Raw genomic sequence first — 12385 nt, 5'->3', positions numbered from 1 at the left:
GGGGAGTCGTCGCATATGTGGGCACAGGACCCAGGCCCTGAGCAGTATCACCTCCCTGCCCAGAGCCCACCCCACTCCTGCTGTGCAAGACGTGGTGGAGGGGTGTTTGCACCAGGATCTTAGGCCTTAAATGGAAAGCACAGTAGGACCTAGGAACAAAGATGCTAACTCAGGGTTTGGAGGCACAGACACTTAATAGGACTTGCAGGACATAAATGGGATACATATGAATAGGGATACACAGATCCTATTAGAAAGAGGTCGGGTTACGTTGGCAACCACAGAGCTTTCCAGTCCACAGGAGCATGAAGCTCTATTTGGAGGCTGCGAAAGATGCAATTTACCTTTGGACAGTGAGGCTGGGATTTCTGTTTAAAAGTCTAAGCCAGCTGATTATTTATTGATGTCTCTCTCTTCATAGCTGTCTGATTCTCACTGGTTGGAAGAAGCTCCTGTGTGCCTAAAGGATCTTTTGAATTAAGTTCTCTTCAGTCATTTTCCCCTCAGGTGTTAACCAATGAGACTGTACTTTGACAAAAGTCAGCTTCCCCGCCCCCACCCTCCCCTGGAGTTTATGTCATGAAATAAAATTAAGTACCAGGAAAGAAGCCATCAAACAACTGGGCCTGAAATGATTATTTGGCATTTATTTTTTATTTACAGTTAGTGAGAATAATGCATTGGAAACACTCATATTTTACAGTGAATATGTCCCCAAATCCTCTGGGACACAAACAGGCACTTTAATGAATAAGTGGAGCTCATTCCAGATGGCTCTGTCCAGGGCTCTTGCCACTGGCCCAGAAGTGGTCCTTGAAGCTGTACATTTTCCTCAACTGCCTGAAGTTAGGATGCTTCAGCCTCCTTTCCACCTTGGTTGACTCTGGTGTAAAGCAGAATGAGAGTCCCTTGCTGGCTGCAAGGTAGCGAAATGAGGTCCCTTCCCCTTGTAATACTCCAATTTTTATGAGCTGGAAACTTCCAAGATTGTCCTACAAATAACCTCAGCCTGAGAAGCCAGTGGACTCTGTATTTTGGCAGGAATTCCTTCACCTGTCACACTGGTTCTCGGCTCCAGCTTCCCCATCTCATTCTATTACTCAGAGGAAACAGCAGACTAATGAATCCCTTGGAAATGGTGGGCTGATGGATGGGGAGTACTTGGCAAGGCTAGTTGAGCAGGACTAGGAGCTAGCAAGGAGTTTCCCCGAGGGTCTTGGCACCCCCAGAACTGAAGGCTGGCCTGGGTGGGCCTGGCTGAACTGGCCTGTGGGAAACCCCCACCCGATGAGCCAATCCAGGCAGTCTACTCCAGCAGGGCCTCCCCAGGCAGTTTTGTGCAACACTAAGTTCATTACCTTGAATGGATTTGGGGTAACAGTTTGAGAAGTACTCATTGTGGATAGGCATGACTCAGTGGCTAGCTAGCCCTGCTAGCCCTGGACACGTTGGTAGGCCTTGGAGACTGACTAGTTCAAATGTCAGCCCCTTGGGAAGCTACTTAACTCCATGGAGCCTCAGTTTCCTCATCTAAAAAATGGGACAATGTTACCTACCTCAAGCAGCTGTGAGGATTAAAAGGAGGTGATACATGGAGCATCCATAATAGAAGCCAAGCAAAAGGACTTCAGTTTAATTCAATAGGGCTTACTCTGGAAATTTTGCTGTGGACAAAGCAGTCTCAGAGAAGTGAATGAGGACAGAAGTATGTGATTGAAAGTCACCCAAGGAAGCATTCCATGTAGGTTCTAGGGGTTGAATTAAGTCAAGTTGTTCCTGTCTAGGGTAGCCATGCTCCAGCCTTCCTGGTTTTAGCCCTTGGTCACCCTAGTCCAACCCTCTGGAATATTCTTGGCTCTCTGCCATCAGTCAGGCACACTGGTGTACCCCAGGCACCCTCTTCCACCCTGGTTTCCTTCCTCTCCTTTGTATTCCCCATCTGACTGCCTCCCAACATTCAGGTGAATCCTTCTGGATCAATCTTCTGATACATATTTAATTCACCCCATGCTCTGGCAGGAAGTTCCCCCAGACAAGTAGAGATGAGACCACTGGGTGGGATTAGAGTAGTCCCCCATCTTCCTGGCCCTCCAGAGGGATGCCTAAAAGTTGACAGGAGGTAAGGCTTTTGTTCCCTAGGGCTGGGGACACAGTGATGACTCTCATGGGACATTCAGTTCCTTGGGGTGTGAGAGAGGTGTACTTACTCCCTGCATGGGAGGGAACACAGCCCCCCTCCACACCCCCAGGCAGCCACTGGCTGACCTTGGGTGGCCTTTTCCCGAGAGCCAGTGTGGAGGGGGCTGGGACAGACAGTGCTGAGGATCCTCAGTAACAGAAGGAGGAAGGAGACTAGGCATTCCAGGGAGCAACTTTTAAAATCCAGAGTATGAAAAATAAAGGACTGGTTCAAACCCCAGCATCGGGGCAAGATCCTCCACTTCCCCGAGCCTTTGTTTTCTCATCTAAGAAATAGAGACACAATTAACTGGTTGCCTGCTGTCCCACTTTCTCTGACAGACAGACAGCTGAATCTGGGACCCACCTGGCCAGGGCTGGGGCCTGGGAGGGTCTGGGAACAGAGATGCTAAGGTCTCAGAGCCCTGTAAGCCACCAAGCCTGAGCCCACAGGCTGCTCTCTCTCAGGGTCCATCCCTACTTACAGAGCCCAGTGCCACCCAGAGGCGCCTCTCTCTCTCTCTCTCTCTCTCTCTCTCTCTCTCTCTCTCTCTCTCTCTGTGTGTGTGTGTGTGTGTGTGTGTTTGTAGGATCTTTCCCAAGGTCCAGTGCTTCTAATGAAAAGGGCAGGGTCAAGTCCAGTTGAGGAAGGTGTTATGTTCATTTTTTAGACAGAGAAGGTAAAATATAATACTTCACTTGCAGAGCATTTTGGTTGCCTTCCACACAAACACCTCTTCATAAGAATTTTCAGGAAGTCTTCCATGATCTTCTCTTTTTTTTTTTTTTTTCCATGATCTTCTCTTGCTGAAACAATTCGTCCCTTCTTTGAACACTCCCTGAACCATAGGTAATGTGCACATGCCGTGATCTCCCTGTGTTATGACTGTTGGTGCCCTTGTCCTAACAGGTCGCCACTCCCATCTCTTACCGGGCTGATCCTATGGTTTGAACAATAGTGATATTGTCATTGAAATAGCTTGGGTGAACCTTAGTCACCTTGTATTGATGAAATTATTAATGGTGACAGGCTCTAGGACATCCCTTATGTGTTGGGTATGGCTGTTTGGTTGCCAAAATGAAAGGTTAATAGGTAGACACCTCCCCTGTCTGACCCTGTTACTAACCCCATGCTCATTCTGAATCTCTTCAAGTCCCATGAGATGAATACCTCTGTTGAGTGGCTGAGCAATGTGTGACTAAGAAAAATACAACACATAATTGAATTGGTGGCTGCATTAGAAGACTAAACACTGAAGGTAACAACGTGTGGCCCCAAAGGCAGTCATCTGTGTCCACTGACAAGCTAGGACACATATTTGGTGGCCTCTCGGGGGAAGTGGGCTGGGCCGAGGAAGGCTCCTCCCTCTGGTGAGGGTACTAGACCCGGAAGCCCACTCTGCTTTGGGTTTTAGCGAGGAGGGAGGGCAGGAGCTAGCTCGGGGCTGACATTCTTCACACCTTCAGCTCACAGGTGAAGTCTGTGGACAACTAGGGGAAGCAAATGAAGCCTGACTTTCACTCCCCAGGGGCTTATAAGCCTTATTTGTCCACAGCCTCAGATCCCCCCACTGCCCCACATCCCCATGCTAACAAATCTCACAAGCAGAAATTGCTGACCTTAGTGAAGACTGGTTGAGAATGACAGCCATTTCATGAAAACTCAACTCCATGGTTGAAAATTTTAACAGAAACTAACCAATATTTGAGATTTTCCTCCTGCCAGCAAAGAACCACGTTTGCATGGAGGGATATAAAAGGGGTGGTAAGCCAGAAATAGGCACACTTGTCTCTCAGCAAGAGGCTCCCATTCAGGGGAAATGTAATCAAATATGAGGCATTTCCTCCTCGTGGTGAGCCAGATCACCATGGCTATAGGCAGGTCAGGCCCAAATCCTCTAGCCCTGTCTTAAAGCACAAAGTGTCTGTGTGTGTCTTACTGTAACACCTCGAGGATTCTGAGACCACCTAATTTATGCCAAGGAGCCTAGACTCTGAACACTTGGTTCAGGGGCACTTGGTTTCACATACCAATCCCACTGCTTCCTTCTGAAGTTTCTTGGTAAGACTGTTTACTCCCTTAAAGTTACTTTTCTCTCTCTATTAAATGGGATAATAACGTCTTCTTTAAAAAAATATTTTCTCTTATTTGTAATTAAACATAATACCTTTATTTTATTTTTATGTGAAGCTGAGTATCTCAGTGCCCTGCACTCGCTAAGTGAGTGCTCTACCACTGAGCCACAACACCAGCCCCAATAATGCCTTCTTTACCAGATTCAGCAAGAAAACTGAACAATAAATCTCTAGTAAAATGACTGATATGTAGATGGTGTCCAGTGAATCTGTTTCTTTCCTCCTCCTTCATTGACTTTACAGAATGACTAAATAAAACCTGTACAGCTAATTGGCTCAACTATAAACAGATAGTGCTACTTGCACTTAGGATATGTAATAGCACAGAGTCGAATAGAAGAGCTGAAGGGGATTGTGAAGAGAACTACTGGTGATGGAGGCCATCTTATTTACCTTTGCAGACTTAGCATCTAAAACCGAGGTTGGTAGGGTGGGTTGGATGGATGAATGAATGGATGGGTGATTGGTGAATGGATGGATAGATGGTGGGTGGGTGGATGGGTGGTGAGTAGATGGATAGATGGATGGATGGTCAAAAAGGTAGATATTCCACTACTAGAACACTCTTTTGCACCCCCAACTTACCATTAGGAAACTGAAAGGGGTTAAACACTCATGCAAAGTGTCAATGTCCTATGTCCCAAGAACTTGCTACCTCATTCCGGTCTCTTTTTTCAAGTCTGTTTTGTTACCCAGAAGTTCTGCCTTTTTCCTCATCTATATTAAATCCTTCAAGATCCTACTCAAGTTACACTTTCTCTTGAAAGTCCTGTCTGACCAGACTGGCTCACATTTCTCTCTCCTTCCCCTGACCTTGTCAATACTGAGTCTGACCCACGTCATTTGACGTCAATTGCTAATTGCCCTATGTCTGCATCTACCTCTCCTACCTGATAGCAGGAGATGGGTTTCAAGAGTCCCTCACAGCCTTAGCATGAGGCTGGACACATGTGCCAACAGTGCAAAGGCTTGGCCAAAGCTAATCCTAGCTATGAAGGTTGATACTTACTGAGTTACTGAGTTACTACATATTATCTAATTTAAGCCTCACAACAACTTATAGGATTGGCATTGATATCTTTCTTTTATAGACATGGTAATTGAGTGTGGGAAAAGATGTAGTACTTTTAAAACATAGACCCAAACTCTTTGGAGCACCTTTCATTGACAGTTGAGATTTTTATATTCCCCTGCCCTTGAATTTGCTTCTGACTGTGTCCACTAATAGAATATGGCATGAGTGATGTCATGTGACTCCTGAGGCTGGGACACAAAGTACCAGGCATCTTCCACTCTGTGGAATCCATGCACTTAGAGAACCCACACTCAGTGCAAGAAGCACCACTCCTCTGAGGTCTCCACCTTGTGAGAAAGCCAAGGAGCTGGCGGAGACTATAGACACATGCCATGGGCACTGATGTAGTCTTTGAGTCACTCCAGCCCAGGAGCCAGACATGGGAGCCAAGAGCCATTACCTGATTGAAGCCCTACTTTTGGGGGGATATCACCAGCTTTCAAATCTTCACAGTGAGCCCCAAATATCACAGAATAAAGACATGCCATTCCTGTGACGCACTGTCCAAAATCCTGACTCATAATTCACGAGCGTAATACAGTAGTTGTTTGAAACTGCTGCATTTGGGGTAATTGGTTGTGCACCATTGATAAGTAGAATAGAAATTAATGGACTTGCCCAAAGCCATCCAGCTAGTAATTGGCAAAGGTGGATTCAAACTCAGGTGGTCTGACTTCAGAGCTCCTGTTCTGGAATGTCATTCTGGGCCAATATGTGCTTAGGACATGCTGGCAGAGAGTGCCCTGGTGTGGCTGATCTAAGGTCCTGGAAAGCAGAGCTGAACCCTGAAGGAGTAAAGTTTGGTCAGGGCAGCTCCATGTCCAGAGAAGAAGGAGGCATGTAGGGGTGGGACTCCCATCCCAGCAGATGAGAGGGCGGCAGAAGAAATCATTTGACTTCCCCAAGGAAAACATTGGCACGGAAGGCAGAGTTCCTTGTGAGTCTCAGGGGGATGCTCTACCCAGTGTCTCCAATGCCTGACAAGAGTCCCCACCTCAGTGGGGGGTCATTTTAGATTTGTTGACTTATTGTCCCTTGTGAATTTACCACGTAGTGGGAGAAGGCCGGAAAGCAGCAAGCCCCAGGACCAGAACAGCCAAGATTCAGAGGATGCTGAGACTACGGAATGCGTTCTTGCTCACCCAAGAAGAAAATAAACTGAAAGCTGGCCAGAGCCCTTCCCTCTCTGTCCAGTGCAGAGAGCAAGCTGTCCATCTGAGACTTTTTATCGTTTCGACTTGGGCTTCCTTGAATCAAATCCTGTGCAGGACCCTGCTCAATAGCTCCCTTTGAAATGCTGCTTAAAGAAAGATGTCTCCTTGTCAAGATGGTTGTACTGGGCCTGGACCTGCCTTCCCCAGGACCACATCCCCATGCCATCTGCGGGAGGAAGTTTAGGAAAAGTTAGTTCTCTGCAAATTGGTCTCAGGAAGGGAGGGGGAGGACTCAGGAAGGCCCAGCTGGTGGCCAAACTAGGAGGAGGCTAATTCTGCAGTCTAGTCACTCATCAAACATTTAGTGTATCCGGGTGATTGTTCCCTGGTAGGCCAAGCTGGTCTATCTGCAGGGCCTTTTGTCATGTTAACTGCAGCCGATCAATGGATTGAGGTCAAGACTTCTGATGTAGGTGCAAGCTTAGAGGGAAAAAAGTCTCAAAGATTCATTTTTTCTCGTCTGGTAACACTCTGGTCACTTATTTTTTCTCAGTTAGCCTCTGCCGCTCTAAAGTGGATATTGATCAGTGCTTTAATGTAAACCTGTCAAATAAATTTTGCAGACCTGGGATATGACTGGCCTAAAATTGCTTCTGCATCTGTTCTCTGCAGCAAGCCTATGAATTTTAATCATGGCAAGAATGGGTTGGTGGCTTTTTTTGTTAGAAACTTGAATAGGAAAGGTTTAAACTGTAAATGCCAGGGAATGATGCTGTTTTGTCCTTTTCAGAAACTCATGTGGTGGAGGTCAAAGAAATTATTATGTAGGGTGTATTCTTGGCAGATGCTGTGGGGAGCTTTGCGGCAGGCTTTCTAATGAGCTGCGCCCTGGGAGCACCGGAGCCTCCTGTAAACTCGCAGTTGCAGGGCCAAGGCTCTGGGGAGCAGAGAGCACCCCGATGTCTGCACAATTTGCCACTCTGGCCTGCCTGTGCTGTCCCCAACTCCTGTTTCATTGTTTTCCAGGACACTTTTGCCTCTGGGGTGAGAGAGCCTGAGATGTTATCTTGTTTTGAAGGTTACAGTCCCAGACCTGGTTCTGCCTGCCCCATCTCTTGTATTTCAGGGTAAGGCGACGTCTTTCTGGGACCAGACTCATGCCAGGGAGGGGCTCCTCCCACCTGAGCTACACATCCTTCTTGAGCATCCCTGACTCAAGGTCCAGAATAGAGTTCTGTCAGGGCAGGGAGGCCATCAGCCTCTGCCCACAGCCTTCCCAACTTGCCTGCAGAAGCCACCACCCTGAGCCCTGGCTGGAGGTCCCTCCACCCTCCAATTCTGGGAATGGAGTCAGGGCAGATAATCCTGCTGACATGCCCACTTTGGACCACCACTGCCACTGCCCTTCTGGATTTTTTTCTGCTGCTTGTGCGTCCTTGGCACTTTTCCAAGTCGGACCACTGCGGCAAGTAGGATCTTTTGCTGGGAATGATGCACCTAGAACCTAAGCTTCCCTGGGAGGGGCGTGGCATATCCCCACAACTGCCTACAGGCTCTGTGTCCTCCCCTCTGGGGTAGCTCCCCACTGTACAGAAGCTCTTGGCAAATTTTCTCTGCACCAGAATCCATGGCTGGCGACCCTAGCCATGTTTGGCCATCATTATGGATTGAGGAACTGCATGCACCAGTGCTTTCCTTACATCACCTGGCTTCATCCTCAGTAGGACCACGTGAGGATGGTGCTGTGATGACTCTCCCCATGGTATTGAAGAGGAGACGGAGGCACAGAGAGCTGAGGTCAACTGCCTGGCTTGCATAGTTCACGGCAGCAAAGCTAGACTTGCCCTGGGCCCTCTGTCTTTCAGCTGACTTTGAGTACTGCTGGCTCTGCCTCGACATTTGAGTCCCTGGTTGTCACATCCGTGTTACTTTTACTTCCCCAATAAAACACCAAACTCCTCACAAGTGTAACCCTCTCTTCGTTTTGAGTATTCAAATAGGTAATTGAAGGTGGAGAGCCTCAGGGTCATAGAGAATGGACTAGGCGAGTCTTTGGGGACAACTTTGGTGGAAACTCTGATAGATTTAACTTCATAAAGCACAGAGGGGAACAAAGGAAACAGAAAGAAGGAAAAGAAAGAGAAGAGAGAAAGAATCATTTCATTTCACATGGGCATATCTTGTCTCTTCAGTTGTGAGGGGCACCAGCAGTAAGAAGCTTGGAGGTGGACACCCTAGGTATACAAGATCTTTAGCTCAGAGCCGAACAACACTCCACTCCCAGGTCAGAGAATTGTGTATGAAGAGGCCCCTCAGGACACCTAGAATGCTCCCACAAGGGCCTGCGAGACAGCAGTGTTAGGACACCAGCTACCCAGGCTTGCCACTCTACTGGGGGCTAGCAGAGAAGCAGGAAAAAACCAGTAGAACCCCAGTACCTGTTGTCCCTCTCCCTGTGGTCCTCCTAAAGCAGCCAGTCACTAGAGAAAGGCCTGGTGGTCTCAGAACCAGGACAACCACCTCTACCCCTCCCAACACCCCATCACTGCTGCTCCAGGAACCCTCAAGGGAGTCAGGGTCTTTCCCACTCAGCACCAGGGAGAGGCGAGGAGAGGTGGTTCAGATCCCAGTTGAAGCAACTAGGCAGAGTGCTAATAATTAAAAGTGATCAGAAAGCGATGAAATCTAAGCTGTCATTGAGAAATGGAGACGGGATATTGAGGATAGTAGGGCTGATGGTTCGAAAATTAAGCCCTTTTGTATAGACATCACACTGAGCTGAAACGCCTGCATAATCTGGAGGTAGTGAATACGCATAGTGGGCACGGTGCTCAGCCCAGATCAGAAGCTTCTCGTGGGTAAGCAGAACCAGAAGACCCTTAGTCATTTATTGCAGGTGAATGGGTTCCTATTTCTAACCCTGTTCCCCTGAACTAGGAGAAGCCTTCCCCCTGCTGACCTTCAGGAAGTCCTCATGACTTCACAGCCAAGTGGACACCAAGGCTGGTTGGTCATGGCCAGCAATTCCACAGAGTTAACAAGAGCATGAGTTATATGCACTATTGGGTGGGTAATGACAGAAACCCTCAGGATACCAGTGCAGGGACTCTGTCACCATTGTGACTCTCTCTGCATTTCTTGGTTCTGCCTGTTGACTGTGTCAGTTCCTTGGTTGCATGAATGTCAAGGATGTGACTGTGGGCAGCCTATCTCACTCCCCTTCAGTGAGCCTAGTCCCCTGATACCCAAGAGAGATTTCTGTCTCACATGTAGTTTTTAAATCTCATGAAAGGATCCCAATTGCCCAGGTTTGGGTCAGCAGCCCTCCCCTTGAACTGGCCACTAGAGGGGAGGGACTATAGGCAGAGCAGCTCAAGGCAGGACACAGCCCAGCCCTAGGGGAAAGGCTTCTCTCATTAGGGACACAGGAGCAAGTAGCCTTAAAGCAATGGTATGGAGAGAGTCAACTCCAAGTTGAATGTTGTGCAAGGAGTTTTTGATGGTTTGTGACTGAGTTCATCAATTTATCACAAAGGAGCCAGTGCCCTGCCTGCAGGAACAACCTCTCCCACCCAGCCCCATCACCTCCCGCATATGAGCTGAGTCTGGTGGTGAGAGTGGGATCTGCTAGCAGGCCTCCACCTCCTTCCCCGCACCCTCCTCTGTGCCAAGCAGAAAGCGGAGGATGTGGGAGGCCCTCAATGAATGCATAGGGAATGAGGGTCTGCCCCAGTGAATGAATGACTGTATGAATGAAAGAAAAGCAAATGAAAAGCAATTAGACACACACATGCCCAGAGCTCACCTAACCACACGGCTTCCTGCCCTCCACTCAGCTGCTAAAAGCTTTGTGCCCATCAAAACAACTTTGGGCTCCTGGATCCCCGAGGGGAGGGGCAAGAGGAGGCCACTCTGTGGTCTTCAGGAAGAGGCACTGGGCTAGGGATCAGGGGAGCTGTCCTGACATTAATTACCTGTGTGACCTTGAGCAAGCCACTTAACCTGTCTCTGCTCCAGGTTCATCATCCATCAGATGGGGGTAGCTCTCTGTGTGTTCACCCTACAACATGGAAAGTTAACAGCACTTAGGAAAATGTAAAGGAAAAGCACAGTGCAGGAAACAGCAGGTGATTATCTTGACCTTGACCTCCATCAGTGGTGCCCACTCACTGCAGAGCTCTGAGTGCCAGGTCAGGATGGTGGGTGGGACAGCAAAGCCTTACACACGGAGGAGTGCACACCTAGGAAGAAAATCCCCCATGCTCAGAGGTGGTCCTGTCATGAGCACAGCCCTGAGAGGGGAAGATAGAAAATGAAAGAACACTGTCTGCCTTTAAGAGAAGACACACACCGACAAAATAATCCGAGACTGTAAAGGGACAGTCAGTAGATACTTGTTGAGCACCTAAGCTATGCGAGGCACTGTTCTAGAGTTTGAGGGGAAGAGCTGGACATGAATATCCCTCCCAAGGAGCTGCACATGAGAGAAGGAAGGAACACAAAAACAGGCAGATCAGACCTGATCTTCAGCCCCTGCTACACGCCGACAAGAGAATACAATAGGGTGAATCATGACAAGCGGCTTGGTTAGGGTCAGAGGCTGTTTTAGTGAATGACCAGGGCAAGGTCCTGGAGGTGATGGCATAAATCTCAGGCCCGAGCAAGGAGAAGGAGAAGCATGGATGCAGATGAAATGGGCAGGGGACAGCCTGGGGGTAGGGTCCAGGAAAGGGCAGTGGGCCCTGAGCACTAGGAATACGGGACAAGGTGGTCTTGTAGATAATGGAAGCCACTAGGGGTTTGAGTAGGGACACGACATGATCCAAGAGAGAGAATGACCAAGTTCATCGGCACGTTATCCACTGATGAATTCAGGGGGTGAAGGGGTGAGAGTTTTTGTATTCTTCCTATAGCGTTTTTACATGTTTGAAATTATTTCAAGATAAAAAGTGGAAAATTAGATGGACTCACAGGTTCCTGGTGGTCGGTTGGCTGCAGCAGTTTAGGAGTGAGGGATTGAGAAAGCAGGTCATGGTGAAGGAATGGGACAGGAGGCTCTACCCAGGCCAGACAGCTGGGAGGAGGTAGGGGCGGGGTCATTTCAGGATGTGCATTTCTGGAACCCTGAATTCCTTTTGCATTGCTGTAGTGACAAGTTCACAAACTTAGTGGCTCTAAACAACATAAATTTATCGTCGCACAGCTCTGGTGGTTAGAAATATAGCATGGCTCACCCCGAACTAAAATCAAGACATGGGCCGTGCTGGGCTTCTTTCTAGAGGCTTGAGGCAGAAGCCATTTCCTTGTCTTTTCCAGTTTCCAGAGGCGTCTCTGCAGGCCTTCCTCATAACCCCCTACACCACAGAACCAGCAGAGCCCGTGAATCCTCACCTGCGTGTCTGTCTCTGACCACAGCCTGGAAAAGTCCTCGCTGGTCAGAACTCGTGTGATTGCACTGGGCCCACCCAGGTAATCCAGGATAATCTTTCCAATCTCAAAATCCTAAACCTTAATCACATCTGCAGAGTCCCTTTTGCCATGGAAAGTAACATATTCACAGGTCCTCGGGGATTAAGGTGTAGATATCTCTAGGGGGTCATGACTCTGTCTGCCATGAGCAGGAACCAGGCACATTGCTGATGGACCAGATCTGGGTATGAGGGAAAGAAATGATCCAGGCCAGGTTTCTCCCTCTCCCTGAGCCTCTGAGTGATGGATGGAGCCACTACTCAGGTTAGCAAGCCCCTGAGGAACAGAGGTGCAGGGTAAGCAAGAGTTCTGTTCAAGATGTGAGAAAGTTTGGAGTCAACATAGGACACAGTTTTGGGGGGATCCTCATGCT

The 12385-nt window shown here is 48.4% G+C and overlaps 1 long non-coding RNA gene across 3 annotated transcripts in view; it reads left to right on the top strand.

Annotated features, from left to right (window-relative positions):
• Positions 1-604, top strand: part of LOC144369935 (uncharacterized) — a 112825-nt gene extending 112221 nt beyond the window's left edge. For all 3 annotated transcript variants that reach the window (XR_013429785.1, XR_013429786.1, XR_013429784.1), the window contains one exon: positions 422-604. This is a non-coding gene — a long non-coding RNA (uncharacterized LOC144369935). The remainder of the gene's footprint in view (positions 1-421) is intronic.
• Positions 605-12385: the final 11781 nt, after the last annotated feature.

The sequence above is a fragment of the Ictidomys tridecemlineatus genome, chromosome 13 (genome assembly GCF_052094955.1).
Source record: "Ictidomys tridecemlineatus isolate mIctTri1 chromosome 13, mIctTri1.hap1, whole genome shotgun sequence".
In the NCBI taxonomy this organism is placed as follows: domain Eukaryota; kingdom Metazoa; phylum Chordata; class Mammalia; order Rodentia; family Sciuridae; genus Ictidomys; species Ictidomys tridecemlineatus.
This window is presented reverse-complemented; position numbering and strand designations above follow the sequence as displayed.